Below are 17,562 nucleotides of genomic sequence, written 5' to 3'. Positions count from 1 at the left end.
AATGGTATGGCAAATGTTTTCAGTTTTGCTTGCATATAAAGAAAAATGGAAAAATAGGAAAGAGTGCCTTGTACTGATAGCAATATAAGGAGATAGAATTTATTGAAAAAGACAACTAAAAGGTATACATGCATAAAATCAGGAGAATTTTTGAAAATCATTCTCTGCTGTAGCAGAAATACTGAATAATAGTTAATGTTTTTAATGGGATAGATACCTACATATTTTATTAGGTTTATAAGTTCTTTAGATAATCTAAATTATTTGGATTACAGTAAAATGAATGCCATGATAAAACATAACAGTGATGTTCAGAATTTTACTTTATATGTGTAAAATATTATTCTGTAGCCTCTTCTGATACCAACAATAATAGGCAAAAATAATGGTGCTAATAATAGCAATATACTAGAAAATTATTAGAGGTGTGAATGAGAGTCATTTATGGTGCCTAAAAGTTTTTAACTAGTGTAGTTACCTGCAGGACTTTGCATAATTTGGAGCCCATTAACAAAACACCTTTGCCAGATGTGTGTACTGAGCATGAGGATGACATTAGAGACAATGATTAGAAAGCAAAGGAAATTCAGAATCTCTAAAATGATTACACCAATGAGGAGTTTATGTTGAACAGTAGAAGCAGTAAGTTTTTGCCAAAATTACGTTGCATTGGCTGCAACTAAATTTATAAAGAAAAACTATATGAAAATTATCCACAGAAAACAAAAGAATATTAATCCCATGTAAAACCTGATGGGGCTTTCTGCAGTATACCCTCAAATGATGCAAATTGACAGCATACATTTAAGTCATTACTGGTTGCTGAAGATTTGTCCTTTCTATTAACAATATAAGGCAATACAGATCCTGAAATAATCTATGACTTAATACTTGTATTCATTTTACAGTAGAGTTGCTATGGACTAAGGCCTTGCTCATCATGAAAAACAATACAATTCTAACAATGGCATATTATTGTTAGAAGGAAGTACATCAAACTGACTTAGCACAGTTTTAGAAAACTAGTTTTGAGAGTACTGTATTGGTGTAGCTTAAGTCACAAAATTATTGCTTTTTTTTTGATAATACTACTAATCTAAAATTCAGACTTGTAGGTTGATGATAATATTATTTCTACACTCAACTTTGTGTATTTTTGATTTGAGATTTTTGAGTGATGAACTCTCGCTTTAAAAAATCAGTTAAAATGTCTTTATTTTTAAATCTATTAGGAACAGTAAGGAAAGCAAAACTGAAAATACTAACAAAACAGGAAAGATATTTCAGCAAATGAGTAAGTGTAACCATAGAGAAACATTTGCCAGAGGAGAATAAATTTGAGTGAATTGCTACATTAAGATGTGAAAACATAATCTATAAAGTCCTGCAGGAAATAATAATGAAAAAATAGGTCTTTCTGTTCATAAATACAGCTTAGGTACAGGTGGTCTTGAGAGATGCAATGCCACTACAAATTCCAAGAATTGTTCTTTGATTGCATTAGAAACAGGCCTGGCTAAGACATAAATAGAATATAATAGCTACTATCTGAAGCTATATAAGGAATAAAAAGTGAGGGAAACCATTTATAAAGTAATCACCCTGCTTGCAGATTCTGCAGATCACATGGCTGGCAGACACAGAAATAATTTCACAAATGAAAATGGAAGAAGCAAAATCCATGAAGATTGTGTTGAAGGTTTGATTTGTTTGATTTTCTCTAGGCCTATGAGGGTCTCCATGATTTATATATATATATATATATATATATATATACAGATGTATTATATTAATGGTATACATACATATATTGCTATATATATGGAAATATATGAAAAGCTGTAAAAGAGAAATTTGAGTTATGTGCAAGAGGTGCTTCAAAATAGGTTACAGGATTTTTGTATGCTATTTAAACAACTGGAAGAAGTAATGAGAGTTAATTCACTGGATCTGATAGTGATCAGGAGAAAAGGAGATACTAGATCTAATATGAAGACCTTATGACTGTACAATACTTCTGCTTTAATAAAAAGACCAGAAAAAGTGTAAACATACTGTGAAAATCACTGACAGAAAGACTGACAGAATGATTTTGAAGAGTAATAGCAAAAAGCTGGTTCAGAGTAATATTGCAATAGAATAAGAGAGATTCCACTGTAAAAAAATGTTTAGTGAAGTATAAAGTTGGAGAAAAGGAAACAGAACTGGAAAGGGGAACTTTAAATTTGCCATCATGCAAAGAAAGAACAGAATGAGAGCTCAGACCGTGTGATGCTATCTAAGAAAGCTTAATTATCCACTTAATTAGTATAATTTTGCTAATATATTCTGAAAGTATGTGAAAATCTTAAAAGAATACAAGAAAGCAGATTTTTTTCAAGTTTCTTGAGCAGTTAATTTTTTATTTTTCCCCCATAGAATAATACTGAATAAAAGGAAGTCTTAAGACCACTGTCTATGAATCAGATCATTTATTTGAAAAGATAGTTGAAGAAACAGTGAACAATAATGGTAATTGAGAATACAGAAAAGTTTCTGAAAATATGAAGGGTTCCAGATTCTGTGCCTTTGTTCTGCTCACTGGAGGTAGCATAAGGTAGCCAAGATCCATTCCTACTCACAGGCTGAGAATTTGCCTGCTCTGGGGAAGTCACAGTCAGCCTAACGCTGGTCTATCCTTCACCCAACAGCTCAGTCCTCTGTGCAGGTTTGTGACTGGCATCAAATGAAGGTATCTCTCTACCAGTTTTTGGCTGCATTTAATTTCTTAGGTCACATAGAAAAGAAAATGCACCACAGCCCAGTCAAGAGCCAGTAGCAAACAACAGATCACTTTTGCCTGGCTAACCCACCTGCTCTCCTGAGCCAGGGTAGCCTCATTTGTACGGCCCATTAGAAGATTCCCTAACCCATGCTATTCCTCAAATCTTGCAGTATTTTACCTGAGTGCTTGTTGACCTCGGCCAAAAGCATACCAAAGGGCAGGCAAACAGTTAAAGGGTGTGGATTATCACATGGTTGAGCTCAAGTATGTGCCTGAGCTCTCTGCAGCTCAGTAAGACAGATGTAACCTTGGGAACTACATCCAGTTGGCAGTAATTACAATTGTACTAGTTTGCTCTAAATCAAAAATGCAATGGCATGAAAACCAGTAATCTTACAGTCTAACTATTTCTTGACCAGAAATTTCAATTAATGTATTACATTTGGATATAATACGTGACAACTAAAAGGAAAATAGAAAATCTGGAAAATCTGAAAAAATTGGCAATTTAAGAAAGTCAGAGGACAAAGAAGGGAAAACAGTACTTATCTGATGTGGAAGTATTTTAACATGGAAACTTGAAAGCCTGTTAGCTGACTGAATATTCTTTTCAAGATAAGCAAGGTTACAATAAAGAACTCGGCATAGGACCATTTGGGTAAATAGATTTCGTTCACTAACAAAATGCAGTTTGGGTCCCGTCTACCTTGTAGGACAAAAGCCTGAAATATGCTTCTGATATTTTATTCTGAGACTTTTGAGAAGGAACTGATGCTGAAGTGGGCACGCTTCAATATAAAATAGTCACCTCATCATGCACAGGATGGGATAAGGGTTCTACTGAATATTTATACAGTTTTCAAAAAAACCCAATATGCAGAATGAGTGCAATCTCTGTTTTACTTGGACAGGTGCTCAGTATGTGATATAATTACCATTAGGTTCCAGGTCACCTTTTGACCTGTGAGGTCGCCAGTTATTTCCATAGTAATTTCAAATTTTACAGGTTGTAGAAAACTATGTGCAGGAAAAACTGCACAAAAAGGGAAAATGAAATTACTTTCATGGACTGCTTTGTGACCTGGGATTAACTGCTTAAGTCTGAAGACAGAAAATAAAAAAGGAAAGGAAAATGTGGCACATCAGACAATGCTGGACCATGATCAATTAGCATTCAGTTGAGTATTGTCTTTTAAGTCACTTAGATGTAAAGAGAGGAAATAAACAGTTCAAATAAAAATAAATACATATTCTGAAAGCAGTCAGCTACTCTGGTGAGTGCTGAGGACATAAAATACATAAATGAAGGAAGTTGGGCAAAATTGTAGGATGCTATAGATCAAAGGAAAATAGCCAAGAGTTTGAGAAGTAAGATTAAGAGTAGGGATTTGGAAACAGTTCTTAATATGAAATTATTCTTAATGGAACACTGGTAAGAAAATAGACCATCATAGCAACAATTCAGCGTAAATTTGCCTGTAGATTTAGCATTTGGAGAAGCTGTTCTGCAGAAATGCAGGCAGCTTTTCTGGAGGAGCAAACTGGCTGATCTGGCTTTACCATATTGCCATGGACTGGATGTGCAACACAGTAGGGAACTGCATTACGAAAAATCCCTTTTGTAGTATGAATATACAAATCTGTACATTTGGCTTGCTTTACATCAGTAGGATTATGATTTTGCCAATACTAGACACTACATTAAAAGAAGGAAGAGAATATCAATGAATAATATAAGAAACTGGAATTAGATGCACATAAATAGAGAATAACAAAGCAAATCTATTACACTTATTACATACCTAGATGCATATAAAGAAGTTTCTTTCTTATAATGACCTTATATTTTGGAAATGCAGGTGAATTATATAAAATTACAATACTGTGATGCCCTTAAGTATAGTTTTAGAAAATTACATGAAACAGCCAAACAAAATATTTGAAGTTATCCACTTCTTTCTGGAGTACATTATGTATGCTAAACCTAATGTCTGAACTGCCAGAACTGGTAGTTCCTGTTTTGAGGTAGAGTTGCTTCAAGACTTCTGCAAAAAGAGATTCTGAAAAATCTTACGGCAGGTAGGAGGGAGCTGCTAGAAAAATCTTCATAGGCTGCTTCTCTGTTCGTTGTGATCACATTCCATGCCCATCACTCCAGCTTAAATAATCACTTGTTGAAGGTTTGCCTGTCAATGTTTCCTGAGGAAGTGGGGGGACATAGATTATAGGAGCTGCTGGAAGCTGAATTGAAGTATGGGAAGGAGGAGATAACTGCATTCAGAAGTTTGGCTGAAGGGTAGAGGCTTTTCTGGAGATTGAGATTGGGTGGCTCTGAGCAGGAGCATAGTGCTGTGAGGAGTCCTTCAGCCTATTTACTCCTTTAGCCTGTTGAGAGCACACTTAGGGATGTTTTGCCTATTGATAGATTAACTAGATTACAAAGAACAACTGCTACATTTCAGAAATTCATTATGAAAGTACTCTGTGAATAAACGATATGAATAATAAAAAGCCAAACCAAACTGTAGAAACCACTTCGGAGAAGAACTTTCATATGTGATTATGGCATAGTTGCATAGTCTGCGCAAGTGAAGTAGAGCAAAGAAATGGAAAATCTGGTCTAAATGTCATAAACTGCTCTGCAATTTATGACTTCTTCTCCATCTCCCCTCGCCTCCCCCCTCACCCCAGCCACCTTCTTTTCAAGGAAATAAATTGAAGATTCCTGGAATAAACCATCTGTGGTTAAAAAAAAGTAAAGAGACTGGGTTCTCTAACAGCAGGCATTTGGGAGTAAATGTGAATACAGATAATTGCTGCAGAATTGATCTGTTATTATCTTAAATCCTCTGTTTTACTTCTCTTGGTCCACAATATTTCTTCTTCATTCATGCAAAACTCATTGAAAATAATGCAAAATGTGACATATTTTTACCACAAACTAGTAATCATCAAACTTGTGTAATCATCAAAAAGAGATTCCTAGACTTCACCTACCAGCATCCTTCTAACTCTGTTTCAGCAGACATTACCTATTTTGAGACAATAGACAGAGATATGGGCTGAGAGTCAAATCTCCCTTCTATTATGCTTGATTCTCAAAGAACAACTGGATTTATGCCTGTCTGTCCATCCATCCATCTGTCTGCTTATTTATTAAGAATAATATAATTCTTGTTTCAGCTGTTAAATGTAAAACCAAGAAGATATAAAAAAATCCTTAGTGTATCCAGTTTTTTGTAGTAAAGGAAAAAATAAGAAAAAGTTACTTACTTTGTATACAAAGAAAATTGTCATTATTGATTTCCAAAAAAAGTTACTGAAGAGATGTAGAGGTGTATTTTATTTCAAGGGTCTGTGGGGCCTACTGCTCTATAGTTCCATAAAATTGCAAGTAGTATGGATACTACCTAGTTTTACAGATGAAGTAAAATCAAAGAACGTGCAAAATTGCCAGAATAAAAATCAGTGAATAAAATTGTTTGATCTCTGTGTTAAGATAAAGTCTACAAAAGGAAAATTATTTCAGTTTTCAGCTGAAGGGGAATCCATAGGAGAACGCATGAGTGAAAATGTTTTTGGAAAGCAAGATTTATAAGGCATATTTCAAAAAAGTTGTATTTGTTTAGCCTAGAGAAGAGAAGACTGGGGAAAATAGTAGGACATCTGAAGATTATTGTGAAGAAGATGGTCACCAACGGTCTTTTGTACCCAGCTGTAGAAGGACAAGAAAAAGAAAAATCTTAATTTACAGTCAAAAAGAACAGGCTACATATTTGGAAAGTTCTTTTAAGTACAAGGACAGTTAAAGACTGGAACGAAGTTATCTGGTGATGCTGCAGCATCTTCCTCATTGACAATTTAGAACAGATTAGACAAAATGTTTCTGTCATAATAATGCTCTTACATCTATTTTCTTCCATAATTGTTGGCTTCACACAATAGATAGCCCAAAATATTAAGTTGTAACTTGAAAAATAAATTTGCAATGTGGAGATAAAATTGTATAGTCTGAACTCATGATCAATCATCATAAATGCAGCTTTCTTTTTTTGTCTAATAGATGTATTCTTGAATTTTGCACGCCTTTGTGTATTTTAATTTTCACTTATTTAATTTTAAAGTTTATTTATATATAATTTCTATTTACAGATCCTCAGTAAGGATAAAGCATGTTACCTGTTCATGCAAGCAGTGCTATTATTCTGCTTACACTCCTTGGTTTTCTGGTCAGGAAGCTAATTTCAGCATTGCCAATGCCCTTTTTTATTGAATTCTAATTCTCTCTAGCACATGCTCTTCAGGTATGTATAGCTTTGTATGTATTACAGGGAAATAATCTGAATTTAAAATACATGTAGTTTCTCTTAAGTCACATATAGATAACTAGGGTTTGCTACTTGACAGAATATCTGGAAAAGTCTGATTCCTAAACAAAACCAGAACTTTGATGGTGAATTTAGTTTCTGTGGTTAACAGGCTATTTTTACAGTGACAAATAATGTCTGTTAGTAATAAAAATGAAACCTAGTATCTATGCTGTGATAATGGAACCGTAAAGTGAAATTAGTTAGTGATATTAGAAAGAATCATTTGTATTTCTGCTCCAAACCTCAAGTTATTTTATTTTCCTGTACTCAAAAACAATATTAAAGAAAATGTATGGTTCATGTTACCAACATTCATAGCCTTGATTAAATTGGGAATAATCCATGTGTATGCTTTTGTTAGAGCATAAAATATGTAACAACAAGAATATTGAAGGAATGAAGATCGTTTGACTATTCAGAATACTGACAGAATTTAGTCTATTCAGAATACTGGCTATCATGTCTGTTCTCTCTTTGAAATTCAACTTGAAGGATGATGACAAAGGTATTAATAATTATTACTCTGTTGTACTATGTTAGATGCTTGAAGACTTGTGTGTTTATATCAAACATTAATTAAAGTCTTCAAATTAAAGTGTTCATCTTCCAGTGGTTTTTCTTATATTGGGTCTGCAACAGGAAAGGCTGTGAACATTTGCAAATGGACATTTTATTCTACCTTCTTTTCTCAAATTGTGTTAGAAAAGTTTCAATTATGAGATGCAGCTGTATTAAAAATGCAAATATTGTACAGAGAATCAAATAACTTTCACTCAGCTAACACCTCAGAGACAAAAAAAGAAAAGTAGCAGCCCTTCACTTTTCTGGCTCATTTTATCTTGTTATCTTGATTGATAAGGAACCAAGGGTTCCAGTAAGACTTTTTTATTTAATTCTGCACCTGAACCATTTAGATTTACTTGGCTTTAGTTTATGGTTTGTTGGTTGGTTTTTTTGTTGTTTCTTTTTGAAGTAGGAGGCATCTTCTTATGCTATTTGAGAATTAACTTAGAAAGAGACAACCAAAGTCTTAAAACCTTTATGATAGAAGCCCATTTGAAGGAAGATTGTTGTCAGCTTGAATAGAATTATTCAAAAATATGACTCACATAACACTGCATCTTTATATTAATGCAGTTTATGAGAAGGAAAACAGTGTAGGTGAGAGACGTTTTTAGAGGAACGTGTCTAGCAAATAACTTTAGAATGCTTAAGTTATGGTTTTTTACAAGGATAGGAAAATATAATTTCTGGATAGAAGTGAATACTGCTTTTGAGACACCTCTGAAATTTGTGTGACTTGACTTCTGTAAGTCAGAAATGTAATTTCTGATCCAAGGTGTTTCCTGAAGAGAGAATAATGGTTTTAAATTGCAAGATGCCTTAATCAGTTAAATAAATGGAGAAAAAATACTAAAGCTTCTTTTACTTGCAATTGAAACCTACAGTTGTCTTGTTTTACTTGTGAGAACTTGCTTCTCAATGTGTATATTAATTTAAGAATTTTTGTAATGGAACATTACTTTTACAGTTTGAAGTTACAACTGCAAACTATATTTTTTAAGCTTTCCCATGTAATATTTTATTGAACAGTTAAAAAAAATGCTGACTAAAGAAACTATTTAAGTAACCAGAGGGGATTTATTAGGATGAGAAATATAGTTTTCCTGCATGAGGTCCAGCGCAACTACTACAGAAATCAGTTCCCAGCAAGATGACTGTATCTATTTTGAGTAGTGTGGTACTCAGAAACATACAGTTAATAATATATAGATGGATCTACCCCCCATTTTGAAAGGTGTTAATGAAATCATTATTTAATAATTTTGAAAATATTACTTACAGATTAACTATGGACATCCAAAACCAGAATAATTAAAGGGTGATTAGGAAGAAAAAATATATGCAATATATGATTAAGTGAGGTAAACAGCCTCACATGCAAGGAAACTGGAATGATATAATATTTATTTAAGTTGGCAGAAGAGTATATGATTGGAGTAGAATTGGTAGAACTTGGTGTGCAGTTATTCTGAGTTATGCTATTTTAACAGATTTAATTATGTAATGTAATCTCCTTATTTAACATAACTGCAGTTGGTCTGAATGAAGTAGTACAAGCTGCACATCAGAAAGATATAAGTTGGAAACGGTTAATATTTAGGAGTGTTAAGGTTTTTTGGCCAGTTTTGAGAAATAAATAAAAAAATGTCAGAATTAAGAAAAATATTTTATTTGAAGAACTAAAAATTGCATTTCTATGCAGTTTTGGGCTCTCCAGACTAGTATGTGAGCTACAACAACAGCATAAAGAGATAATTACTTTATTAATTCAGTTTGTGTGTGTGTTAATTTATATAACCCAGTTTTCCATCTAAGTTGACCAAAACACAGACAGTTATTATAATTGTCCAGTTTTAATGAAGAACATTAATAACTTTTCTGGGATGTTCTTTGATGCCTCTTTGAGTGGTTGTGTAGAAGTGTTTCATTGCTGGTGTGCATGTGCCCCATGAGTGCAAGGACAAGTTATTTGAATGAAAAGGTCCATTAAATAGTATCAGCAGACACCTGAAGTACCCTCATGTCCACTGACTTCAGGGCATTAAATAGCCATGTGAATACAAACATGGATGATTTAATTATTTCCATCATAACATAGAGATGGAAATCATGCAATGCATGTATTTAGTTGTAATAGTATGATTTCATACAATAAATTAAGTTCCCTAACAACCTTTAGCAAAATACAATTTGAGTTAACATACTAGATATACCTCTTTGTATATGGATAATGGAGTCATAGGTTACTGGTGTTTAACATTTTCCCTAGTGTGATTCTTCAGGGAGCAACATATCCCATAGTAACATTTCCTCTTTCTGAGATGAAACAGAGAGCAGGGAAGGGAAACAGGGAGGGGAGAAGACTTCCCTTAAAAAGAGATCAGTTAATTTCTAAATTCTACAAGTAAAGCTACAGTTATGATTTAAGACATTATCTCTTGTCCAGAGTCCTAAAAGGTGGGATTCTGATCTTCTGGGACATATCCATTAGTAGGATCCACTTGTATTGGCAGGGAAGTCTGATGGAGGCAAGAGGAACATGAATCTCATTACAAGTTGCTGCCCATGCATGTAGAAGTGATAAAATACTCCTCAGCAATATGACATGTCTTTGGTTCATGTATTTTAAAGTTCAGGTCCTGAAAAGACTAATTTTATTACTTGCATACTCTCTGCATGGACCTTGATAGTGGCTGGCTTTGTGTTAAGTGCCTTATGTATTTATAGCCCCAATAGTAGTGATTGTCTTTTTATTTCAGCATGGTGTCATACATAGTGCTGAGTGACTTGCTGGCCTCGTGGCTTTCCTCTCTCATTCTCTAACAAGCTGTCCAGCTTATTAGAAACAATAAACACCAGAAACAGGGTGTCTTCTACAACTGATTGCAGAAGCAAATGTACCATTCCAAATCAGTGACAGAACCTTCTGTCTCTACAGGAAGGGTGAGGGCCTAGCAGTTCAGTGTCAACTATCAGTGCCTCAGCAATTTCACTTGCTATTTCAAATTCAGATTGGAGTAGTATCCATAATCTCCTAACCAATCACTAATCCTCAGGGACTTTGAACTGCCAGCCTGCAAGATGTCTATTTTTATATGGGGATCCATGCAGCAGAGAAAAGACATTAGATTCCTCATAGGAACTCTGGATTATATTCCAGAGTGCTATTCTTGAGTCTTTGTTGTGAACTGAACAGGAATTTTCTGTTGACTTGGTGTTCACCCTGCCTCCTCCCAGAAAAAGTAGCCATCACCACAGCCTGCTTCAGAAGATAAAGCATTGAGGTGTAGTACCACAACAGATCGTTGGTTCAGTTCACACAGGTCTAAAACTATATCATCATAACAATTCTCAGACTTACAGAAACAACATCAATTTAAAACATTTTGTTATGGTTTTACTGTTAGACATCAAATTACGAGGAGCTTTTTACTTCCCAGAGGAGAGGTTGTAGACAGCAACAGATTGATTAAATCAGCCTCTAGGTCATCTTTCAAGATCAGTAAAAACCTCTCAGCACTTACAGTGTCTCCCAAAACATTTTATACTTGAGCTACATTCTGAAAGCACAGCCTTGCAATGACCTGGTACTTGCTGCATCAGGTGTCTGGGGTACACAAAGGAGTCCTCTCCTCATTAAACTTTGAATAAATTATACGTATTACAGTGTCACCTTCTTACCTTGAAGTACCAAGGGTCTGGGGGATAGACAGATCTATTCAGAGACAGGGATTTGCTCACATTCAAAATCTTTGTGATGTTCAGGAGATGCCTGCTCTCCACATAAATATTTCACTCGGTACTCTCTGCCTTGAACAATAAATAAATTCGGGTTTGTTTTTCAGGAACTTCCCAAACAAGTGCCAGTAGTCAACATGATAATTAATCATATGTTTTTGTCAACAAGCCAGTGAGGGGCAAGACCATCCTCAGGAGCTTTTATGTGACATACAGCTCTAAGTTAAGCCAGACAGAATGAGGAAACATTTGGGATTAGAGCTGATAATGTTAGAGCCTTGAGCCTTTCTAACCTTCAGCATATCTAGCCATCATAGCAGAGAGTCAATGGCACTGACCTATCTTCCGGAGTCACATTTTTCACATGGGGATTTCTAAATGTGTGCTTGTTCATAACAGATACAAATAGGTGTCCTGTTCTAACTAGAGGGATGCTGAGAGCTCCTGACAAAATGTTTTGTTTACCTGTTTATAACAGGGGTGTGGGTGCCTTTTTAAAAATCTTATGTCTTGTGAAACTTTCAGTACATTCTCTTTACCTGCTTAGCCAGATATCCCCTTCTGAATCAATAATCAGATCCTGTAGCCAAACCCGGAATGATTATAGCTGATAGGGCGTTGCCTAAGTCTGCTGACAGAAACTATTTTGCAACAGTGCAGATCATTTTGTGTCAAATAGATTCACTTTAACTAGAGTTAGTCTAAAACATGAATGAAAAGACTTTCTGTTTGAATATCCTGGCAAGGTCAGTCCCCTTAGTCTCTTCCACTTCAATAGTACAGGACTGTTAAATAATTTTGACACTAAGTAGAGTTTATATAATTTCTCTAAAAGTTCATTTTTCTGCAATAGCTGCTTATCTTCTTCTGTGCAGTGATACAATATACCTTAACTTGTAGTAAGATTTAGGAAAGGGTTTTGTTTATATTTTTGCCTAACAATGGAGACCTGTTTTACCTGTCTGTAATTTTTGACTAAGAGAAACTGTGCTTTCCTGTCTGCCTGAAAAATATTTTTGTGTCTTGTAAAACACAGGGCAGGGAAAATGGGAGAATACTGCATGAATTACGAATCTCCTACTGAAATAATAGGAAACTCTCACAAGCTTCTGTGGTTTTCATTGTGATGTTAACTGTGCCCACTTAAGGTCTACTCTAGAAACAATGTCCTTCTCCTTTGGAGGAGGCTTGAACTATTTTAGCTTCAGTTTTCTGCTTCCAGTTTTAGATAAAGTTTACATTGATTCCTTGAGCTTTAGTTATTAGAAAGTAATTTTCTTGGAATGGGGCTGATTTCTGTGCAGTGGCAAATTTTCTTCTCTTTATTTCCACTACCCACGATTCTTTTAGGTTCTGCTTGCAGAAAGACCAGCAGGGTTTTAAGAGCACAATATGCATGACTGCATCTTTTCCTCTAATGCATCTTCCCTAACAGTGGAAAAGAATGGCTCTCTCAGAATGTGCTCATCTAGGCTTCCAGTTCCCCAGGATCTTGGAAGAACTTCTTTGCAATAGCAGCTTCAGCGTCTGCCACAGATAGCAGGCAGACTGGTGGTTGATTGGCAGAGCTAAGAAGAAATAGATATCCAGCCCTGGGGCAATACAGTCTTCTTCAGACACTGTAACTACAGCACCCCTCTAACAAACAGCAAAATTTGCATTTTCACAACAGTAAGAAATGTTCTAAAGTCATAAACAAAAAGGATGGACAAGGATCAACTTTTCACCTTCTCTATCAATAAAAAAATAAGAGTGCATCAGAGGACAGCAGTAGGCCTGTTCAAAGTAAATAATACAATAAATTATATTACTTTATATGTTCATGGGTATTATACTCACAGCATTCTATTACTAAAGACAGTATAGATTAATGAAGTGTGCAACAATCTAAGGAAAGACTGCACAAGGCCTTGGAAGAGAGATCTAGTGAAAGCTACTGACTGGACAAACCACATCAGGTTCAGGAAATCCTCCAAGCTAAAGTAAAGTTGGATGCTGGAATGTATGAGCGTTATCAAGTGCTTGTCCTTGTCCTGCTGTTCACTGAGGGAATATTTGGAAAAGAATTGGCTTTTGTCAGCTGTTGGAGATGGGTAAATGAGCCAAGTGTATGCCCGGGCCTGAACCAGTCTAACCTCTCTAGTATTCTTAAAACAAAGTTTGTTTATGAATCATGACCTACTCCTAGTCTTTGCAAAAATGAAACAAAATACTTTCAGGACTTTCCCCTCTTTGAATTCAATCAACTAGAATCAACCTTAGTCATTCTTATTCCTTTTACTGTACTCTCAACTTCGCTAACTTCCCAATCTGTAGTATTTCAAAGATTTTTTAACACATATAAATGAAATGCCTCTATCGCTCCTTTTTTTCTCACCTAATCTTGCCCTTCCTTAAATGAAACTTTACTCATCTTTCTCTCTCTAGAGACTTGTTGCTACCATTGTAATCCTGAGTAGTGACTTTTCTTGTTCCTTATACTGGCTTTTTTCTTTGTTACAGAGAGGAAATCTTTGAGCCCAGCAATGAAAAGAGCAAGAAAAAGAACAGAAAATCCATGGGATAATGTTGTTTCCATCACAGTAATTTGGGAGGAGGAGGAATTTCATTCTGATCCATCTTAAGTGAATAGGGGGGGATCTGTGGATCTGTGATGCCAAATCTGAAAGTCATATTACAAAATGCAGCAAGCCAGGATCACAACTATTGGAAATTCTCAGAAATAACTTCCCTTTAAATTTGGGAAACTTGTCCTGACAGTAGGTTTATCCTTCTAAGTCACTTTGCAAGGACAAGGAAGTTTAGTGATAAGTCTCTATTTTTGGCAGAGATTAAGGTGGTGAATTCTTATGTTCAGTTCCCTGGTTAGCCTGAAGTCTGTTCAGTTTTCAGTAGATAGGCAGAGGTGCAGCTGTAGCTTGAGGAGGACGAGAATGGGTGGAGGAACAGGGAAGGATCTAGGGCTCTTCATGGTATCCTTTCACCCTTTCCCTCCTGCTGGTGATAAATCTGCACCTGAACAGCCACTGCATTAAAGAAGAAGCCTATCCTGTTTGGCTTCTTACTTCTAATGCCTCAGGTGTTGAGGAGATGAAGGCAAACCTCTGTGCCAGGCCTCTGTCTCTTTAACTTTGCATGTGCACCAGCAGGCACAGTAGGGACCATGCTGCTTTGAACATATTATAGTCTAAATGGCTATTAGAGAAAGGAGGGAAATCATGTTTTCTGTTACTTGTGTGGTCTCTTGGAATGATTAATATGTGTTTAATGAGTTCTCTATGTATGCTTTCTTTAAATTAAAAGTTTATTTTTTTAACAGGACCACTTAAAATTAATTATGAAATTAGGACAGCCAGTATTAAAGTTAAATTTACTGTAGTATTTTAAAATAACACAATAAAAATACCATACCACACATTTTTTATGCCAAAGTTTTAGATAAAGTCAAACCACTGAAGGTGTGGAAGTCACTGGCAGAGCATTCGGAATTATAATCTGCAGAATGTGGAACCATCTTCTTTTTCTCTTTTAGTGTACTCATCTACTTTATATTAATGACTAGTATGTTCAAAATTGAAAAATCTACTGGGAGATGAAAAAGCAGGTAATTAATTTTTTCTCACTAGGTCCATGAATGAAATCTGTAAGAGGATGAGATGTACTAGTTGTACAGTCTTGAAGGTCATGCTAGCCAGAAACAATCACCTAAGTTCACCAACTAGCAGTGATTCATCCTTGTTGAATAAATCAGTTTTCAATACAGTATGTTCTGATAAGTTTTTTATTCTTACAAGTTGTATACAGTTTTAGCTATTTAATTTAACTGACAAAAAATTAAGGGCTCTTTTGCTACATTTAAATTGAATTCCATTTTCCATCTACATATGCACTTTTATAAATTATAATTGGAAGACAAAATCATGGTAAAGAGAAGCCATTAAATTTTCTATCATAAGATGTAAAAATTAAGAATAAGAAGTTCCTTATATAAATTATTAAATAAAAATTGTGCAGGCATGAAATCACAATCTAGATAGCAATAATAATAATATTTTATAAAGAGGGTATATTTAATTGAATAAGGGTCTTTAAAATGAAAGGGGGAAAAAAGGAAATATAAAACTGGACTAAAATAGACTCTGTAAGACAAGGCCATTCTCTTTTCTGTTTTAAAAGGTAGCTAGAATTGGTAATTGAACTCAGAGACAAACCACTTCACCCAGTCTGCTTATAACATGCACTTGTAGTTCTGGGTCCTAAACAAACACAATATGGGCCTTGCAAGTGCTTTAGAAAGCCCTGGTTAATAATCAGTTGTCAGGAGTCACCTCTGACCCGCGCGGGCCCTCCTTCCCTCGGAACAAAACCCCAGCATCTGTTGCCTGTTTGAGCCATCGCGGTGCGGGAGCTGAGCCCTTGTCACCGCGCCTCCCTCGGCTCTCTGGCTGCGTGCAGCGAGGGAAACCTGCATCTGCAGCTTGGGTTCAGAGCAAATTAAAGAAAGCTGGGCAGCTGAGTTACTGACACCTGCCTCAGTGTAAGGTAGAAGGAGATGACCTGGGGTTAGATGACCCTGACTATCAAGTGTGTTGTCTTGACAAACAGTAATTGCTTGACAATTGCTCTAGGCTTGGGAAACATACGTTATCATGTTCATGCTGTATCCCCTGATAGAGATTGTTTTCCTTACACATACTGGATATTTCTAACTCCACTGAACCTACTGATGTGTGAAAACATAGATACGTTCAAACTAGAGGTCTGAAACTTGAAAGTCTTAAACTTGAAGGTCTCTTCTTTGTTTGAGTTACTCCTTTTGGAGTAGAAGTTGTATGTTTTTGACTCAAGAATCAGTCTATGTCCAGTATGTCCAGCATCGACAGTGGTCTTTCGAATGCTGGGTTGTTTTTTTGTTTTCTTTTGTTTTTTCGCTTTGTTTTGTGGTTTGTTTTCTTTTTTTTTTCTTTTTTCTTTTTTTTTTTTTTTTTTTTGAATGCTGTCTTTGTTAGAGCTGGAGGAGTTTCAATGAAAGAATATCTCAGTTTTGTGTTTGGTGAATGCTATTGTCATAATGATTTCCCTGTATAGGTTTCAGCATTAAGGCTGTTGGACACATTGAAGTGCAATCTACACTCACAGCTCAGTATTTAAGGCATATGCGGAACTTCAGCATTAATTACATATTTTATACTTGGTAAGAAGAAGTTTTTTTTTTTTGGTCTGTGCTGTAACAGCACTTCCTTTTGAACTACTGTCTACAGTTACTGTTTCCTCCCCTTTCAGCAGAAGTTTCACTGATAATATAAACGTGAGCCTCTTCCAGTTGAAAACCATCTTATTTCATTTGAAATACAGTATTCCTTTTTCTCTTTTTCTGAAAACTTGCTGAGTCTCTCCCTGAAATATTCTTATATTTTTGTGGTTTTCCTTACTCCTTAACATGTCTGCTTAAGTACTGAGAAACTTCACAAGTACAAGAAAGGTTGTAGAGAAACACACAAGATTATAGGAAATTTTTGTGGGGTATAGATTGCTAAAATAAAAGAAAGGAAGGTAGGAAGCATGCAATGTATAGTACTCATAGGGGCTCAAGTGGTTAGGGAGGTGTATTAAAGGAAAGGCAGCAGGAGCCTGTCAGGGGTCAGTACATGGTCACTCATGACCTCAGGGGCATAGAGACATAGAATCCTCGTGACATGATTTGCAAGAGAATGTATGGGCTTTGATTCACTCATTTACACAGCATCACAAAGTAAATAGGAGACTGCTTTCTTATTTGATGAAGACTTCAGTCATCCAGATCAGCATCTTCCATTAAACTTATCTTTCCTTCCATTTTAATGTGCCTCTTTCATATTTTCGGCAGGCTCTCCCTCTAGAATGATGACTCTTATGCAAAAAGAAAAGGACAGGTTTGCTATTACTTGTAAATTTTTTGTCATATGACACAACCTGTCATTATTTTCCTTCTTGCTTTCAAATGAAATATCTCCCAATCTGTATGTTGAAATTGTGTATTATTTGCAACTACAGTTGTAGTCCCTAGGTGTAGTATATAGCTTTTTGTCTATAGACCTCAAGCTTCTTTTAAGCCTGGAATGAGATTTTGTTCCTTTAAAACTCTCA

At 35.4% G+C, this 17,562-nt stretch overlaps 2 long non-coding RNA genes across 12 annotated transcripts in view; one reads left to right on the top strand and one right to left on the bottom strand.

Annotated features, from left to right (window-relative positions):
* LOC128803347 (uncharacterized) overlaps positions 1 to 17,562 on the top strand; it is an 85,675-nt gene that overhangs the window by 25,495 nt on the left and 42,618 nt on the right. For 8 of the 9 annotated variants that reach the window (XR_008435697.1, XR_008435696.1, XR_008435694.1 and 5 more), the window contains 2 exons: positions 1,613 to 1,699; positions 6,917 to 7,068. This is a non-coding gene — a long non-coding RNA (uncharacterized LOC128803347). Of the gene's footprint in view, positions 1 to 1,612; positions 1,700 to 6,916; positions 7,069 to 16,524; positions 16,631 to 17,562 lie in introns of all 9 variants that reach the window. The other variant, XR_008435690.1, reaches the window with a different exon arrangement.
* Positions 1 to 17,562, bottom strand: part of LOC128803348 (uncharacterized) — a 78,816-nt gene that overhangs the window by 54,023 nt on the left and 7,231 nt on the right. The window lies entirely within an intron of this gene.

This window comes from Vidua macroura, chromosome 2 (genome assembly GCF_024509145.1).
Source record: "Vidua macroura isolate BioBank_ID:100142 chromosome 2, ASM2450914v1, whole genome shotgun sequence".
Lineage (NCBI taxonomy): Eukaryota > Metazoa > Chordata > Aves > Passeriformes > Viduidae > Vidua > Vidua macroura.
Note: the sequence above shows the minus strand (reverse complement) of the source record. Positions and strands in the feature narration are given on the sequence as shown.